General features: G+C 43.6%; 1 protein-coding gene across 2 annotated transcripts in view; it reads right to left on the bottom strand.

The window, feature by feature from the left end:
• Positions 1-13,719, bottom strand: part of lrrc4ba (leucine rich repeat containing 4Ba) — a 74,309-nt gene extending 60,590 nt beyond the window's left edge. Inside the window, exon 1 of one of the 2 annotated variants that reach the window (XM_072694266.1) lies at positions 13,495-13,719. The gene's annotated coding sequence lies outside the window, so the exon portion shown is untranslated. Of the gene's footprint in view, positions 1-6,968; positions 7,156-13,494 lie in introns of those variants that run through there. The other variant, XM_072694265.1, reaches the window with a different exon arrangement.
• Between the last annotated feature and the right edge of the window lie 1,281 nt (positions 13,720-15,000).

The following is a 15,000-nucleotide window of genomic DNA, read 5'->3' as shown; positions in this document are numbered from 1 at the left end:
CTGATCCACTCGTACCACCAGCAGCACAACACACACACTACTAACACACTCGCCACCACGTCAGTCAGGGTCACTGCAGTGCTGAGAACGACCCACCACCCAAATACTACTACCTACCTGCTCTGTGGGGTCCGGACCATTAAAGAACAGGGTGAAAGGAGGCTTAGGAGGTATGCAGAGAGTTACAGGACTACTAAGAATGTGCTGAGCTTATAATATTCATATATATATATATGTATATATATGTAGGAGGTCAGGAAGTTGGATAATGCCCCCCTCCACCTCACCCCCAACTCCCTAGACTCCACCAAAAGTACTGGATGGCGCACCACCACCATCATTCCAGAGAACACAGTTCTTCCACTGCTCCACAGCAGCTCAATGCTGGGGGGCTTTATATCCTTTTAGCCCACGCCTGGCATTAGGCAGTATGGTGTCAATAGGTGCAACTTAAAGTAGCTGAATTCATAGCGTTACTAAAAGAGGTGTCCACAAACTTTTGGACACAGTGTAGATAGCTAGATAAGACAGATGGAGAAATACGTTACTGATCCTAAAGAAAATTAAGGACAGCTGCAGACTTCCAGAGGCAGAGACAGAGGCTGGGGGACGCCGACACGTGAGGTCATTAATGAAATGATCCATAAAAACTCGGACCATCACCGACTCCGACTGGAGAACCCCACAGAACCCCACAGCCGGAGAACGGCGTGCTTTAAAGCCCTTCACGAGGCATTAGGAGCTTATTAACATGCTGGATGGCTTTTATGAACAGGGCGCTCAGCGTTGGAGACCATATCTGTCTCTCTTATCAGCTCTGTGGCTTTTCCTATAGGTTTTAGCTTCAGCTGCGGCTCAGCGCCGAAACACAGGCTAATTGCTGAAGAGGCAAACGCTCTGTTTATCAACAAGCCGACGCTCGCGTTTCCGTGTACGACCGTCTCGCCTCGCCTCGCCGCCCAGGCCCTCGCCGCGTGAGGGCCGAAGCGGTGTTTGAGCGAATGCACTCCACTGATGTGCTGTGACTTCGGTTGCCAGGGGAACTTGTATGACAGAAGAAACATGTTTTTCCCCTCTCGCACTGCCAAGGAGGCGGCGCCTCGGGGCCTACAGGCCTGTGGACGACTGCCGCTTTGTGCTGGCTTGAGATGTCGGCCTCCTCTCCTCCAAACGACAGCTAAAAGCTTGAGGAACACCAGGCCGGTCCGGTTCTGCTGCTGGAATGGAGCCACGAGGCCCGGCGTGGGGATTTCTAGTGGTGGAGAAGTGAGTCCATGCATTGTGAGGCAGGTATCTCAGTGTGGTTGCGCTGATTCAGCAGTTTTAGGATCAAACGGATGATTCTCAGGCTCCTGTGTCCTTTAATGTTTTATTAATTAAGGAACATTTGGACGTTTAGAGCTTTCCTCCAGACCCGGGAGCGCTAGCTCGGAGAGTCCGGGACGTCTGGTCAAGTGTGAAGTGTGTTTTGGAGCTCAGGAGCAGCCCAGATAACCGATCCCTGGTCCTCCTGAAGGCCGCTTGGTTCTTTTGGTCACGTGACTGCTTCGACATTCTGCCGGCGCGGCTGAAAAAACCTTCTCCTACATAAACGGCTCCTCGTTTTTAGGTGTTTCTCCTGCGCGGTGAAATGCCATGACTCCAGAAAGCGCTGTTCTTCACTGCTGGAGTGTTTGCATCCAAAGAAAATAAGGGAAAGCGCTAAACTGATGAACCGAGATTCTACCATTTTCAAAGGTGTCAAGTGGAGATACTAGGTTTTAAAAAGACTTCTATAGAAGCTGAAGTATCGACTTAAGCTTTTTACTCCAGTAAAAGTGTAAAAGTACTGGTTTCAGAACGACTTCAAGTAGAAAAGTAAAAGTAATGGAAGGAAAACAAAGGCTGAAAGCTTAGGCCGCGCCACAGGGGTCTATAGTGCAATACCCCCCCCCCTCCCCCAAAACCCCATTTCTCTAAAAGCCATAATGAGGAGAATGATCTATTAAAATGTTGATGTTAAAAATGTTGGGCTGCACTAGGCTCCTGTTTCAGCTGCAGATCTGCCCATTGAAAATGAAGCATTTCAGTAATATCAGCTCTATTAAAGGAGCGTCTCTGTGCTCTACTGAGCATCAACATGAGCTTCATGGAGGAAAATATGAGGAGTTGTTGTCTAGAAGTTCTGTAAAGCTGCAGAAAGTCAGACTTCAGAGGCGTGTGATCAATAAGCTTTATTGGAATGTAAATGTGGGGCTCAGTCGGGACGTTTCACTGCAGCTCTCTTGAGTCTCTGCCACGGACACAGTCTTCATACTAGACTACAGACGTCTGCTGTGAGCTCGCTGGAGAGGGACGGGACGTGTGCAGGTGTGATGGATCTCTTATAAACCAATAGGGAGTCAGAATGGTGTCTGTTTATACTTCTCATCCAATCAGGATCAGACTCTCACTTTCCGGATGGAGAGATTTATCTGGAGAGGGTTTTTATTGATGACGAGCCGGAATGAAAACAAAGGGAGATGAAATAGGAGGAACGAGGCTGATTTTAAAATGTAAGGAGGAGAAAGTTCAGATAATTGGGGGAAAATGTGAGAAGTAGAAGTAAAAAGTCTGAAAAATAAAGAATTACTGAAGTAAAGTTTAGAGAACCAACATTTCTACTGTAGTAAAGTAACAAAGTATTTGAACCATTTGTGACCATTTTGCAAAAATGTCAGAAAGGTGGCGCTGGAAATCACACAATTGATCCTCAGTTTTGAAAGCTAACCAGCGATAATAAGCCCCTCCCCCAAAAAAACCCAGAATTGGGCCTGGATGCGGACTTCTGTATTCGGGACAAGTGTGAAAACACCCTTACATTACCTAATAGATTAACATTTCTGTAAAAAATATTAATAAAACAATAAATAACAAGTGTTTCCTGACCAGTAGCAGCATTTTAGCTTCATGCCCCCATTGATTGACTATAATAATTTGAGTAGAATAAAAAATAAAATACTTATAAATATTCTTTTAATTTGTATTTTTTTTGTTTATCTCGGGTCAGTAGAGACCACATAACCACCCCTGCATTTTTCCGTTAAATTTGTTTATTTCTACTAAATATCAATATTATAATGAACTGTTTCACAAAACAGGTGTTCTAGTGTCCCTCAGTCCCGCCTCCATACCCCCTCAGTTCAACCCCGTAACACAGTTCGTCCTCTCTCTTCCTTTCTCACACAATAGCTTTGAACACAGGTACACTTATCTTCCCTGCTCTAAAATAGGGAAGAATGGCCAATCAGAACAGAGATCATTTACATACGTCAAGCTTAAAGGCACAGTAACGCTAACAGCTGTGTGAACTACAGTGTTCTCGCTCGTTATAATGAACTGCACTAACAGAGAATTTGGTTCTAGGGTGTTAAATGGCAATTATAAATAAATAAATGGCAATTAAGTACATTTATATCTATGTGTTAATTTGTTATATTTTGCTTTAATGTTTAAGTCAATCCTGATGCCTTAAGTCTCTCCCACATGGTGAGGTATACGGTTTATTAATTCATCAATGGTATCAGATCGATATCAGGTATCGGCCGATATGCACAGTGTATGTATCAGTATTGGTATCGGAGCTGAAGAAGCCGTATCGGTGCATCCCTACTCAAAGCCCAACCCAACAGTGGGTTCCTGGAGCACACTGTCCCGGCACACTTCAGGGTTTAGCGCTCTTCCTCAATTCATCAGCGAGGACTTCGTGAGCCGAGCGCAGATGGAAAGCTGTAATCTCTGCAGAGCTGCGACCTGGTTAGAAGCTAGTTTGACACCTCTGTTTTACACCATCTCTCCAAAGATCCAGATTTGGCACATTTATTTTTAACTGCTGTGTTGAATCAGGTGTGTGCTCAGCAGGGAAATCACTGGGGGGTGCAAGGGGATGCCACAGCGTAAATAAGGTGGTAATTACTGGTGCTTCGGTCAACGACATCAGCCTGAACTACAACATCCCCTATATGTCCAAATGTCTGTGGACTAGTAGAGGGGTGTATGTAAAGCTCCCCAGCAGCATTGAGCTGTGGAGCGGTGGAGGAACTTCTTCGAACGTCTTCTCAGGAATGATGGATGGTGGTGCTCCATCCAGTGCTTTTGGGATAAGTTGAGGATGAGATGGGTCTCATCCAAATACACCAACCTCAGTAACGCTGCTCTTGTCGCTGAATGCAATCAAATCCTCACAGCAATGCTCCTCCAAAATCTTGTAGAAAGCCCTCACAGGGGGACAGTAGAGACAGATACTCCAGCAAAAGCAGGATCCACTTTTTAAAATCCTTGATTTCAGAGGAATCTATGGTTTGTAACACAGTAATGTCCCAATACTTTCGTCTGTTTAGTGTGTATGAACAAACTCAGGGATTTACTTGATGCACTGCACCTGTGAGAGTGTGTGTGTGTGTGTGTGTGTGTGTGTGTGTTTGCTGAGATGCTTCTAGAACATTCCCCGTTCCTCCTCAGCATTAGCATGTTAGCATGTTAGCGTTTGCTAAGGAATGTTGGGTCTCCTGGGCTTGGAGCCTCCACTGCTCTATTAACAGGCGTTAGCTGTTAACTATGTCGCTACAGTTCACCCATGAACATCCACGGTTACAGCGCCAGCCTCCGCCAGCTGGAACATACAAACACACTCGACGGCGCCTCCCGCTCGCCACATCTCACATGTTCACGGCTGAGTATGTTTGACAGACCTACTGGCACCCAGACCTCGTCCAGGCTGTGGGCTGTGATGCTCTCCTGCAGAAAAGCCTTCTGATCAGGCCTCGGCTGAAGACTCGGGATAGGCTACGTGTTGCTAAAGCTAAGCTAAAGCAACAGCAATCAATGCTAAACCAGAACCAGAACTAACAGGTGCACAGCCCCAGAATGCACATCAGGTTCTACACAGAGCTCAGGAGCAGTTTTCAGTACTATACAGAACCACCTTCTGCTTAGAGTGTATACAAGAACAACTGGACCACTCCAGAGTGCTCAAGGTTCTATGCAGAACCACTTCTTTACCAAAGAACCACTGAAGAACCCATGTATAATGGAGTTACGTCCAAAATTCTCATTAGAAAATAAAGAACAAGCAGGTTTTTCTTCCAAAGATCCAAAAAGAGAGGAACCGACTCAGTGCTGGATGGACTTGGAAGTTCTCCATTCGGCTCATGAGCATTCAGTAGTGCTGGGTTCGCTCCTGGACTGCTTTACTGTAGCTCAGGCCTCTCGGTTTGGGCCTTTAGCATTTCAAACACACCAAAAGGAGAAGAACAGAGGTTCCGTTCCTATGCTAACCGATTCTGGATGGACTTAGAAGTTCTAAGCTAAACCAGAACCAGAACTAACAGGTGCACAGCCCAAGAATGCACATCAGGTTCTACACAGAGCTCAGGAGCAGTTTTCAGTACTATACAGAACCACCTTCTGCTTAGAGTGTATGCAAGAACAACTGGACCACTCCAGAGTGCTTAAGGATCCATGCAGAACCACTTCTTTACCAAAGAACCACTGAAGAACCCATTTGTTATGGAGTTATGGATGGACTTGGAAGTTCTCCATTCGGCTCATGAGCATTCAGTAGTGCTGGGTTCGCTCCTGGACTGCTTTACTGTAGCTCAGGCCTCTCGGTTTGGGCCTTTAGCATTTCAAACACACCAAAAGGAGAAGAACAGAGGTTCCGTTCCTATGCTAAACGATTCTGGATGGACTTAGAAGTTCTACAAGAAGCTTGTGAGCTAAACCAGAACCAGAACCAGAACTAACAGGTGCACAGCCCCAGAATGCACATCAGGTTCTACACAGAGCTCAGGAGCAGTTTTCAGTACTATACAGAACCACCTTCTGCTTAGAGTTCCATGCAGAACCACTTCTTTACCAAAGAACCACTGAAGAACCCATTTGTTATGGAGTTACGTCCAAAAATTCTCATTAGAAAATAAAGAACAAGCAGGTTTTTCGTCCAAAGATCCAAAGATTCAAAAAGAGAAGAATCGACTCAGTGCTGGATGGATTTGGAAGTTCTGCATGGAGCTCACGAGCAGCACCGGGTCGTTTTTTTTTTAATTGCAGCAGTAAAGCCACATCTCCTCGAGCCTGATTTTAAGCCCCTCTAACAGGTATGTCAGCCCACAGCTTTGAACTCCAGCAGCACCACATTAGCATTGCAATCCCATTGCCACAGCCAGTCTGCACTGGTTCCTGGATGCTCACTGGAGGAGCCACTTGTTCACCAGCAGCAGCAGCAGCAGCAGCAGCGGAACCTCGTTCCAGGCTGAGCTGCAACCCATGCAAAGCAGCCGGAGCAGCGCAGGAACACGCAAATCACTCCATTACTGAAGTTCAGAAAGTGCAAGGGCACGAGGCACGAGTGCACTGCGCAACCACGAGCCGTTCTCACGCCGTGTGCACGCGCCAGCGCGCACCGACGCTGCTCATTAAAACGCCATAATGTGCAACAGATCCAAGGTGAAGAGCATCACGTCTGTCAGCGCGCGTTACTCCACGCAACCCCGCAGCATGCACGCATGACACGGAGCGTCACGAGCGAGGCGCCGTCAGCACCACAAGAACGCACGCAAGATCCCTCCGGCTCGCGCATTTTGGACCTCCAACCCAGACGCGTGCGCCACACGGTGCATACGTGTGCGTGGAGCTGTTCAAGTCATGCGACGTCATATGTTGGTGTGGAAAGCAATGCACGAGCCTCTGCATCTCCGATTAGGGGGTATCTTAACAATCCCCCCCCCCCCCAACATCAAAAATACACCCCAACCAACCCACCCACCCCCATTCAAAGTCTGGACACATCCACGCGCAGCCAGCCTGCTGCATTAATTAATGATTGTGATTAATAGCATTGATAAGGCAGCTGAGAGCCAATGGATGTGTCGAGAAGCATCGCGAGCCCACAGCGAGAGCGCGAGGCGAAGATGAAGATGAAGATGAAGAGCAGAAGATGTCATTCTTACCTTCACACAGCAGTAAAATCACCTCCGCGCACTGTATGTCTCTCTGCCTGCCTCGCTCTCTGTCACACACACACACACACACTCACACGCGCGCGCGCACAGCGACGCTACTGCTGCTGCTTCTGCTGCGGAGAAACACACTCCAGCCCTGCTGCCTCAGACTGCCTCACACTCCGAGTCTGAACCCACCCCCTCTCTCCCTCTCTCCCTCTCTCTCCCTCCCTCCCTCTCTCTCTCTCTCTCTCTCTCTCTCTCTCTCTCTGTCTGTGTGTAGCTCTCTCTCTCTCTCTCTCTCTCTCTGTGTGTAGCTCTCTCTCCCTCTCTCCTCACTCTCTCCTCCCTCTTTCCCTCCCCCTTCCTGTCACTACCCCCCCCTCTCTTTTTGTAGTGTTCTCTCTTGTGCTTCCTCTTGCTCTCTCTCTCTCTCTCTCTCTCTCTCTCATTGACTGACCCCTCTTTCCATTGTACATAGTGACTGGTCAGGTGGAGGAGAGGGAGTTAAACAGTTAGAGAAGAGAGAGAGAGGTGAGGTTGAGTTAGAGAGAGAAAGAAAATTAGAGGCAGAGAGAGATTAAGAGGTAGAGAGGTAGAGAGAGTTAGAAAGGGGGACAGAGAGAGAGAGAGATGAGGTAGAGAGAAAGAGAGAGGGATGAGGAAGAGAGTTAGACAGAGGGACAGAGAGAGAGAGAAGGAGGAGGTAAAGAGTTAGACAGAGAGAGATGAGGTAGAGAGAGAGAGAGAGAGATGAGGTAGAGAGAGGTAGAGTTAGAGACAGCGAGAGGGATAGAGAGAGAGATGAGGTAGAGAGAGGTGAGGTAGAGTTAAAGACAGAGAGAAACCGAGAGGGGGGGAGAGAGACGAGGTGGAGAGTTAGACAAAAATATGAGGTTGAGAGGTAGCGAGAGAGAAATTGAGACAGAGAGAGAGAGATGAGGTAGAGAGAGGTAGAGTTAGAGACAGAGAGAGAGATGAGGTAGAGAAAGAGAGAGCCAAGGTTAGAGAGAGAGATGAGGTAGAGAGAGGGATGAGGTTAGAGAGAGATGAGGTAGAGAGAGGTGAGGTAGAGTTAAAGACAGAGAGAAACCGAGAGGGGGGGAGAGAGACGAGGTGGAGAGTTAGACAAAAATATGAGGTTGAGAGGTAGCGAGAGAGAAATTGAGACAGAGAGAGAGAGATGAGGTAGAGAGAGGTAGAGTTAGAGACAGAGAGAGAGATGAGGTAGAGAAAGAGAGAGCCAAGGTTAGAGAGAGAGATGAGGTAGAGAGAGGGATGAGGTTAGAGAGAGATGAGGTAGAGAGAGAGGCGAGGTTAGAGAGAGAGAGAGATGAGGTAGAGTTAGAGACAGCGAGAGTGACAGAGAGAGATGAGGTAGAGTTAGAGACAGAGAGAGGGATAGAGAGAGATGAGGTAGAGTTAGAGACAGCGAGAGTGACAGAGAGAGATGAGGTTAGAGATAGAGAGATGAGGTAGAGAGGTAGAGTTAGAGACAGCGAGAGGGATAGAGAGAGAGATGAGGTAGAGAGAGGTAGAATTAGAGACAGAGAGAGGGATAGAGAGAGATGAGGTAGAGAGGTAGAGTTAGAGACAGAGAGAGTGACAGAGAGAGATGAGGTAGAGTTAGAGACAGCGAGAGGGATAGAGAGAGATGAGGTAGAGTTAGAGACAGCGAGAGTGACAGAGAGAGATGAGGTAGAGTTAGAGACAGAGAGAGTGACAGAGAGAGATGAGGTAGAGTTAGAGAGATGAGGTAGAGAGAGGTAGAATTAGAGACAGAGAGAGGGATAGAGAGAGATGAGGTAGAGAGGTAGAGTTAGAGACAGAGAGAGTGACAGAGAGAGATGAGGTAGAGTTAGAGACAGCGAGAGGGATAGAGAGAGATGAGGTAGAGTTAGAGACAGCGAGAGGGATAGAGAGAGATGAGGTAGAGTTAGAGACAGCGAGAGTGACAGAGAGAGATGAGGTAGAGTTAGAGACAGCGAGAGTGACAGAGAGAGATGAGGTAGAGTTAGAGACAGCGAGAGTGACAGAGAGAGATGAGGTAGAGTTAGAGACAGAGAGAGGGATAGAGAGAGATGAGGTAGAGTTAGAGACAGAGAGAGGGATAGAGAGAGATGAGGTAGAGTTAGAGACAGCGAGAGTGACAGAGAGAGATGAGGTTAGAGATAGAGAGATGAGGTAGAGAGAGGTAGAGTTAGAGACAGCGAGAGGGATAGAGAGAGAGATGAGGTAGAGAGAGGTAGAGTTAGAGACAGCGAGAGGGATAGAGAGAGAGATGAGGTAGAGAGAGGTAGAGTTAGAGACAGAGAGAAACCGAGAGGGGGGGAGAGAGACGAGGTGGAGAGTTAGACAGAAATATGAGGATGAGAGGTAGCGAGAGAGAAATTGAGAGGTAGAGTTAGAGAGAGACAGAGGGAGCGAGATAAAGAGAGAGAGAGAGAGAAAGAGAGAGAGAGAGATTAATCTACAGGTTTATGAGACTCACTCGTCCGTTCAGTGCCATATGTATGAGACGAGAGAACAGATGCACTGAGACGGTGTTTAAGGAACCATAGAGGCTCATAAACACCACAAACACACACCCTCATCTTCCTCACAAACAGCTGATGAAGATGTAGCATTTTGGTGGCTATCTAGAACGCTGCTCATCACACAGTGCTGGGAGGGGACGGCTGACATGTTACAGTCACCACTGGAGCTCAACACGCTTGGAGAAGAACGCTAACAGCTAATTCTGTTACATCAGCTAACAGACACCCATGCTGGGAAACAGCGCCCACGCTGAGTGATTGGGGGATAGGGAGGGACCACCCTACCCACCCGAAGATCAAACTCACTGATCAAGATCAATCCCAGGCCAACAGGACCTCCGCGTAGACGGCTACAGCGGTTTAGCTTGTTAGTAAACTCAGCCTCCTCGTTCTCATCAGAACACTGAGGTCAAACTGAAGACGAGGAGATTCACCTGTCAATAGAAAGCAGGAGGGCAGCGGTGGGTGGAGGAACTGCCTCTCAGTCAACAACAACAACAACAACAACAACGTCAACAACAACAACAACAACAACAACGTCAACAACAACAACAACAACAGCAACAAAATGACTACCAGCTAGCTCACATCCTCCAAATTCACAACACTGGTCTCTAAAACAGCTTTTTTAAAAGTAAGGTTTGGACTGAACTACTCTGTTAAACAGTGTTTTGACGAAAACCCATCGTTTAAAAGCTTTTTGGACTGAATTACTGTTTTAAACATCTTGTTTTTTGACTGAACTGGTCTTTAAAAAAACACGTTTACTAAACTAGTCATCTAAATACCTCTTAAACCAGTCTTTAACTCAACTACTCTTTAAATAGCTCCTTCAGTTTTACTAGTCTTTTAAATACATACATACTGTTTAAATACCCATTTAGACTGAACTGGTCTTTTAAAGGGCTTTTAGGTCTCAGATATTGTTTTAAATACCTTGTTTGGCTGAACTAGTCTTTTAAATACTTTAACTAGTCTTTTAAATACTCTTTTGGCTTAACTAGTCTTTTAAATATATGTAGTGACTGAGCTACTTATGTATATTCCTCTTGTGACTGAACTGATCTTTTAAATTGATTTTTGGCCTTAAATCCTCTTTTAAATACCTCATTTGACTGAATTTGGACTGAACTACTCTGTTAAACAGTGTTTTACCTAAACCCATCTTTTAAAATAAAGCATTTCGACCTAATTACTGTTTTAAGTATCTTGTCTAACTAGTCATCTAAATACCTCTTAAACCACTTAAACTTAAAAAATACCTATTTTGACTCAACTACTCTTTAAATAGCTCCTTTGGTTTAACTAGTCCTTTTAAAATACATACATGCTGTTTAAATACCCATTTAGACTGAACTGGTCTTTTAAATTACCTCTTTTTGGTCTTAACTAGTCATCTAAACAGTCCTAAACTGTCTTATAAACACCTATTTTGACTCAACTACTCTGTCTATACCCGTTCAGAGTAAACTGATCTTTTAAATAATTAAATACTGAAAACAAAACTACAATTTAAATACCTATTTTGACTAGTATTTTAAACTACTTTTTTGGTCTTAACTAGTAATCTAAATACCTCTTAAACCAGTCTTTTAAACACCTATTTTGACTCAGTAACTCAACTACCTCTTTTGATTGAACTGAAACTCTTTTAAAGGGCTTTTAGGTTTTAAATACCTTGCCTGACTGAACTACTCTTTTAAATACTCTAACTAGTCTTTTAAATATATGTAGTGACTGAACTACTTATGTATATTGCTCTTGTGACTGAACTGATCTTTTAAATGGATTTTTGGCCTTAAATTCTCTTTTAAATACTTAATTTGGACTGAACTACTTTGTTAAACAGTGTTTTAACTAACTCTTTTAAATTTAAAATCTTTTAAATTTTACAGCTTTTTGGGCTGCTTAAATACCTTGTTTAACAGAACGACTTTTTTAAATAGCTTTTTGGTCTTAACTAGTCGTCTAAATACCTCTTAAACCAGTCTTGTTAATACACGTTATCACCCATCTACTCTTTAAATACTCCCTTTAGACTGAACTGGTCTTTTAAAGGGCTTTTAGGTTTCTGTTTTAAATACTAATACTCTTTTAAATGACAGTAAGTGTTTTAACTAAACTCATCTTCAAGTTTTAAAGCTTTTTCGACTAAAATACTGTTTTAAATAAATATTTTGATTGAACTTGTTTTTAAATGCCTATTTTGACAGAACTACTCTTTTAATGTTTTTTTGTCTTAACTAGTTTTCTAAATTCCTCTTAGACCAGTCTTATAAACACCTATTTTGACTATTTTGATCTTTTAAAGGGCTTTTAGGTCTCAGATACTGTTTAAATACCGTTTTTGACTGAACTACTCCTTTAAATGACAGTAAATGTTTTAATTAAACCCATTTTTACTTTTTAATTTACAGCTTTTTGGACTAAAACTCGGTTTACTCTACTACTCTGTTAAACAGTAAGTGTTTTAACTAAACCCAGCTTTTAAATGTACACATTTTTGGTCTGAAATACTGTTTAAATACCTTGTTTGACAGAACAACTTTTTATATATCTTTTTGGTCTTACATAGTTTTCTAAATACCTATTTTCACCCAACTACTCCTTAATTTGTCCCTTTGGACTGACCCAGTCTTTTAAAGGGCTTTGAGGTCTCAGATACTGTTTAAATACCTTGTTTGACAGAATGACTCCTTTTAGTGACTTCCTGGTCTTTACTAGTTGTCTAAATACCCCCTAAACCTAAACCTAAGTCTTAATATAAATGTCTATTTTGACTCAATTACTCAACTACCTCTTTTGTCTGAATTCAGATACTGTTTTAAATACATAGTTTGACTGAACTAGTCTTTTAAATACTCTTTTGACTGAACTAGTCTTTTAAATACTCTTCTGGCTTAACTACTCTTTTAAATACTCTTTTGACTGAACTACTCTTTTACATATTCGTTTGACTGAACTACTCTTTTAAATACTCTTTTGGCTTAACAACTCTTTTAAATATTCTTTTGACTGAACTACTCTTTTAAATACTCGTTTGACTGAACTACTCTTTTAAATACTCTTTTGACTGAACTACTCTTTTAAATACTCTTTTGGCTTAACTACTTTTTTAAATACTCTTTTGGCTTAACTACTCTTTTAAATACTCTTTTGGCTTAACAACTCTTTTAAATATTCTTTTGACTGAACTACTCTTTTAAATACTCGTTTGACTGAACTACTCTTTTAAATACTCTTTTGACTGAACTACTCTTTTAAATACTCTTTTGGCTTAACTACTCTTTTAAATACTCTTTTGGCTTAACTACTCTTTTAAATACTCTTTTGACTGAACTACTCTTTTAAATACTCTTTTGGCTTAACTACTTTTTTAAATACTCTTTTGGCTTAACTAGTCTTTTAAATACTCTTTTGACTGAACTACTCTTTTAAATATTCTTTTGACTGAACTACTCTTTTAAAATACTCGTTTGACTGAACTACTCTTTTAAATACTCTTTTGACTGAACTACTCTTTTAAATACTCTTTTGGCTTAACTAGTCTTTTAAATACTCTTTTGACTGAACTACTCTTTTAAATACTCTTTTGGCTTAACTAGTCTTTTAAATATATGTTTTGACTTAACCACTTATTCATGTTCCTCTTGTGACTGAACTGGTTTTTTAAAACAGTTTTGGGCTGAACTGGTCTTTTAAAGAGCTTTTAGGTCTCAGATACTGTTTAAATGACCTCTTTGAATAAAAACCGGTCTTAACTGACCTTTTGGTCCCAAAGACTTTTCGACTCTCACTCTTAACTCCTCTTACAAATGGCTTTTTGGACCTAAGTACTCTTTAAAAAACAGCTCCTCTCCTCTGACCTATTCGAGAGAATCTGCAGCGTGTGAGTAAGTCCATAATCCTCTCATTGCAGAGACCACATATTTGCATCCAGCAGAACTTCAGAGAACCGTCTCGTCCCTCCCTGATTTGTCGCCTTCTGGTGAACTTACTGCAGTGAGCGAGACGTCAATACCACAGGCAGCTGGACGAACCCCCCCTACACTCCTCCGCTGGTGCTGTTCTGCGGGCGATGGCGCAGGTGAGTGTGTCAGGAAGGCCGTGGTACACACATGATGCTGCGTGGCACATGCTAATGGACACACTCCGCTCTGTGGAGGAGGGATGATCCCACCTCGGATGCTTTGAGGCTTCTCTCCATCGACGGCGTGAGCAGTGGAAGCAGGAGATCAGTCGCTTTGGAGATGTTTTGGGCTCATACTTGTTGTGTGTGTATGTGTGTGTATATGTGAGAGAGGTGGGAAAGGGGGGGGGCTGTGTTCTCTCCTCTAAGGCTGTGTGTTACCTTGACAACGCTGAAGCGCAAAGCCTAGCCACCCCCCCCCCCCCCCTTCCTATCACACACACTTCCCCCTGCCAAGCTTTCTTACCTATAGCTGCATTTCCATGTATTGAAATGCTGTTTCAGGCCAGATTGACAGATCATCGGAGAAGATAGGGCTCAGTATCCGGGGGTGTGACGAGGCTTGAACGTGACTGAAGAGATTGAAGGGGTAAATGAGGGTCAGTACAGTGTGTGTGTGTGTGTGAGACAGAGAGAGAGAGGGTGAAAGAGAGCGAGACACAGAGGAAGATGTAGAAAGCTGAGTGACTGATTTTCCCTGAGTCTGAATATAGAACCTTATCAATTCAGCCCTAATCAAGCATTTGATAACCCCTCATATCCGAGCCCGGATCATTCCTTTCCCCCTTTTTTTCACTACAGTATTCACACAAGGCACCGAGTGTCATGGAAATGAGGCAGCTGCTCTGCTAATGCGAGGTAACGCCGTGATGTTCAGCTGTGAAGCTGATTAGATGTTTATGACGTAGATTATGGCAAAAGGTCGAGGCATCGTTTTCTTAGAAATGAGCAAAAGCCACTGTGACAGCTTGCAATACACTACACGAAGTGAAGGGGCGCTCTATAATGCTGTGTAATGTAAATAGTATAGAGTCAGACAATCTGACAGCTTGCAATACACTACACGAAGTGAAGGGGCGCTCTATAATGCTGTGTAATGTTAATAGTACAGACTTAGCCATTTTGACAAATTGCAATACACTACAGGAAGCATAGGGGGGCGCTATATAAAGCAGTGTAATGTTCATATAATACACTCAGCCATTCTGACAGTTTGAAATACACTACAGGAAATATAGGGGGCGCTCTACAATGCTGTATAATGTTCAGATAATATAATCAGTCATTCTAACAGTTTGAAATACAGTACAGGAAGTGAAGGGGCGCTCTATAATGCTGTATAATGTTAATAGTATAGAGTCAAACAATCTGACAGCTTGCAATACACTACAGGAAGTGTAGGGGTGCTCTATAATGCTGTGTAATATTCAAATGATACACTCAGCCACACTCTGGCAGACTGTAATACACTACAGGAAGCATAGGGGGCACTCTATAATGGTGTGTAATGTTAATAGCCATTCTGACAGTTTGC

This window comes from Salminus brasiliensis, chromosome 12 (assembly GCF_030463535.1).
Source record: "Salminus brasiliensis chromosome 12, fSalBra1.hap2, whole genome shotgun sequence".
NCBI lineage: Eukaryota > Metazoa > Chordata > Actinopteri > Characiformes > Bryconidae > Salminus > Salminus brasiliensis.
Note: the sequence above shows the minus strand (reverse complement) of the source record. Positions and strands in the feature narration are given on the sequence as shown.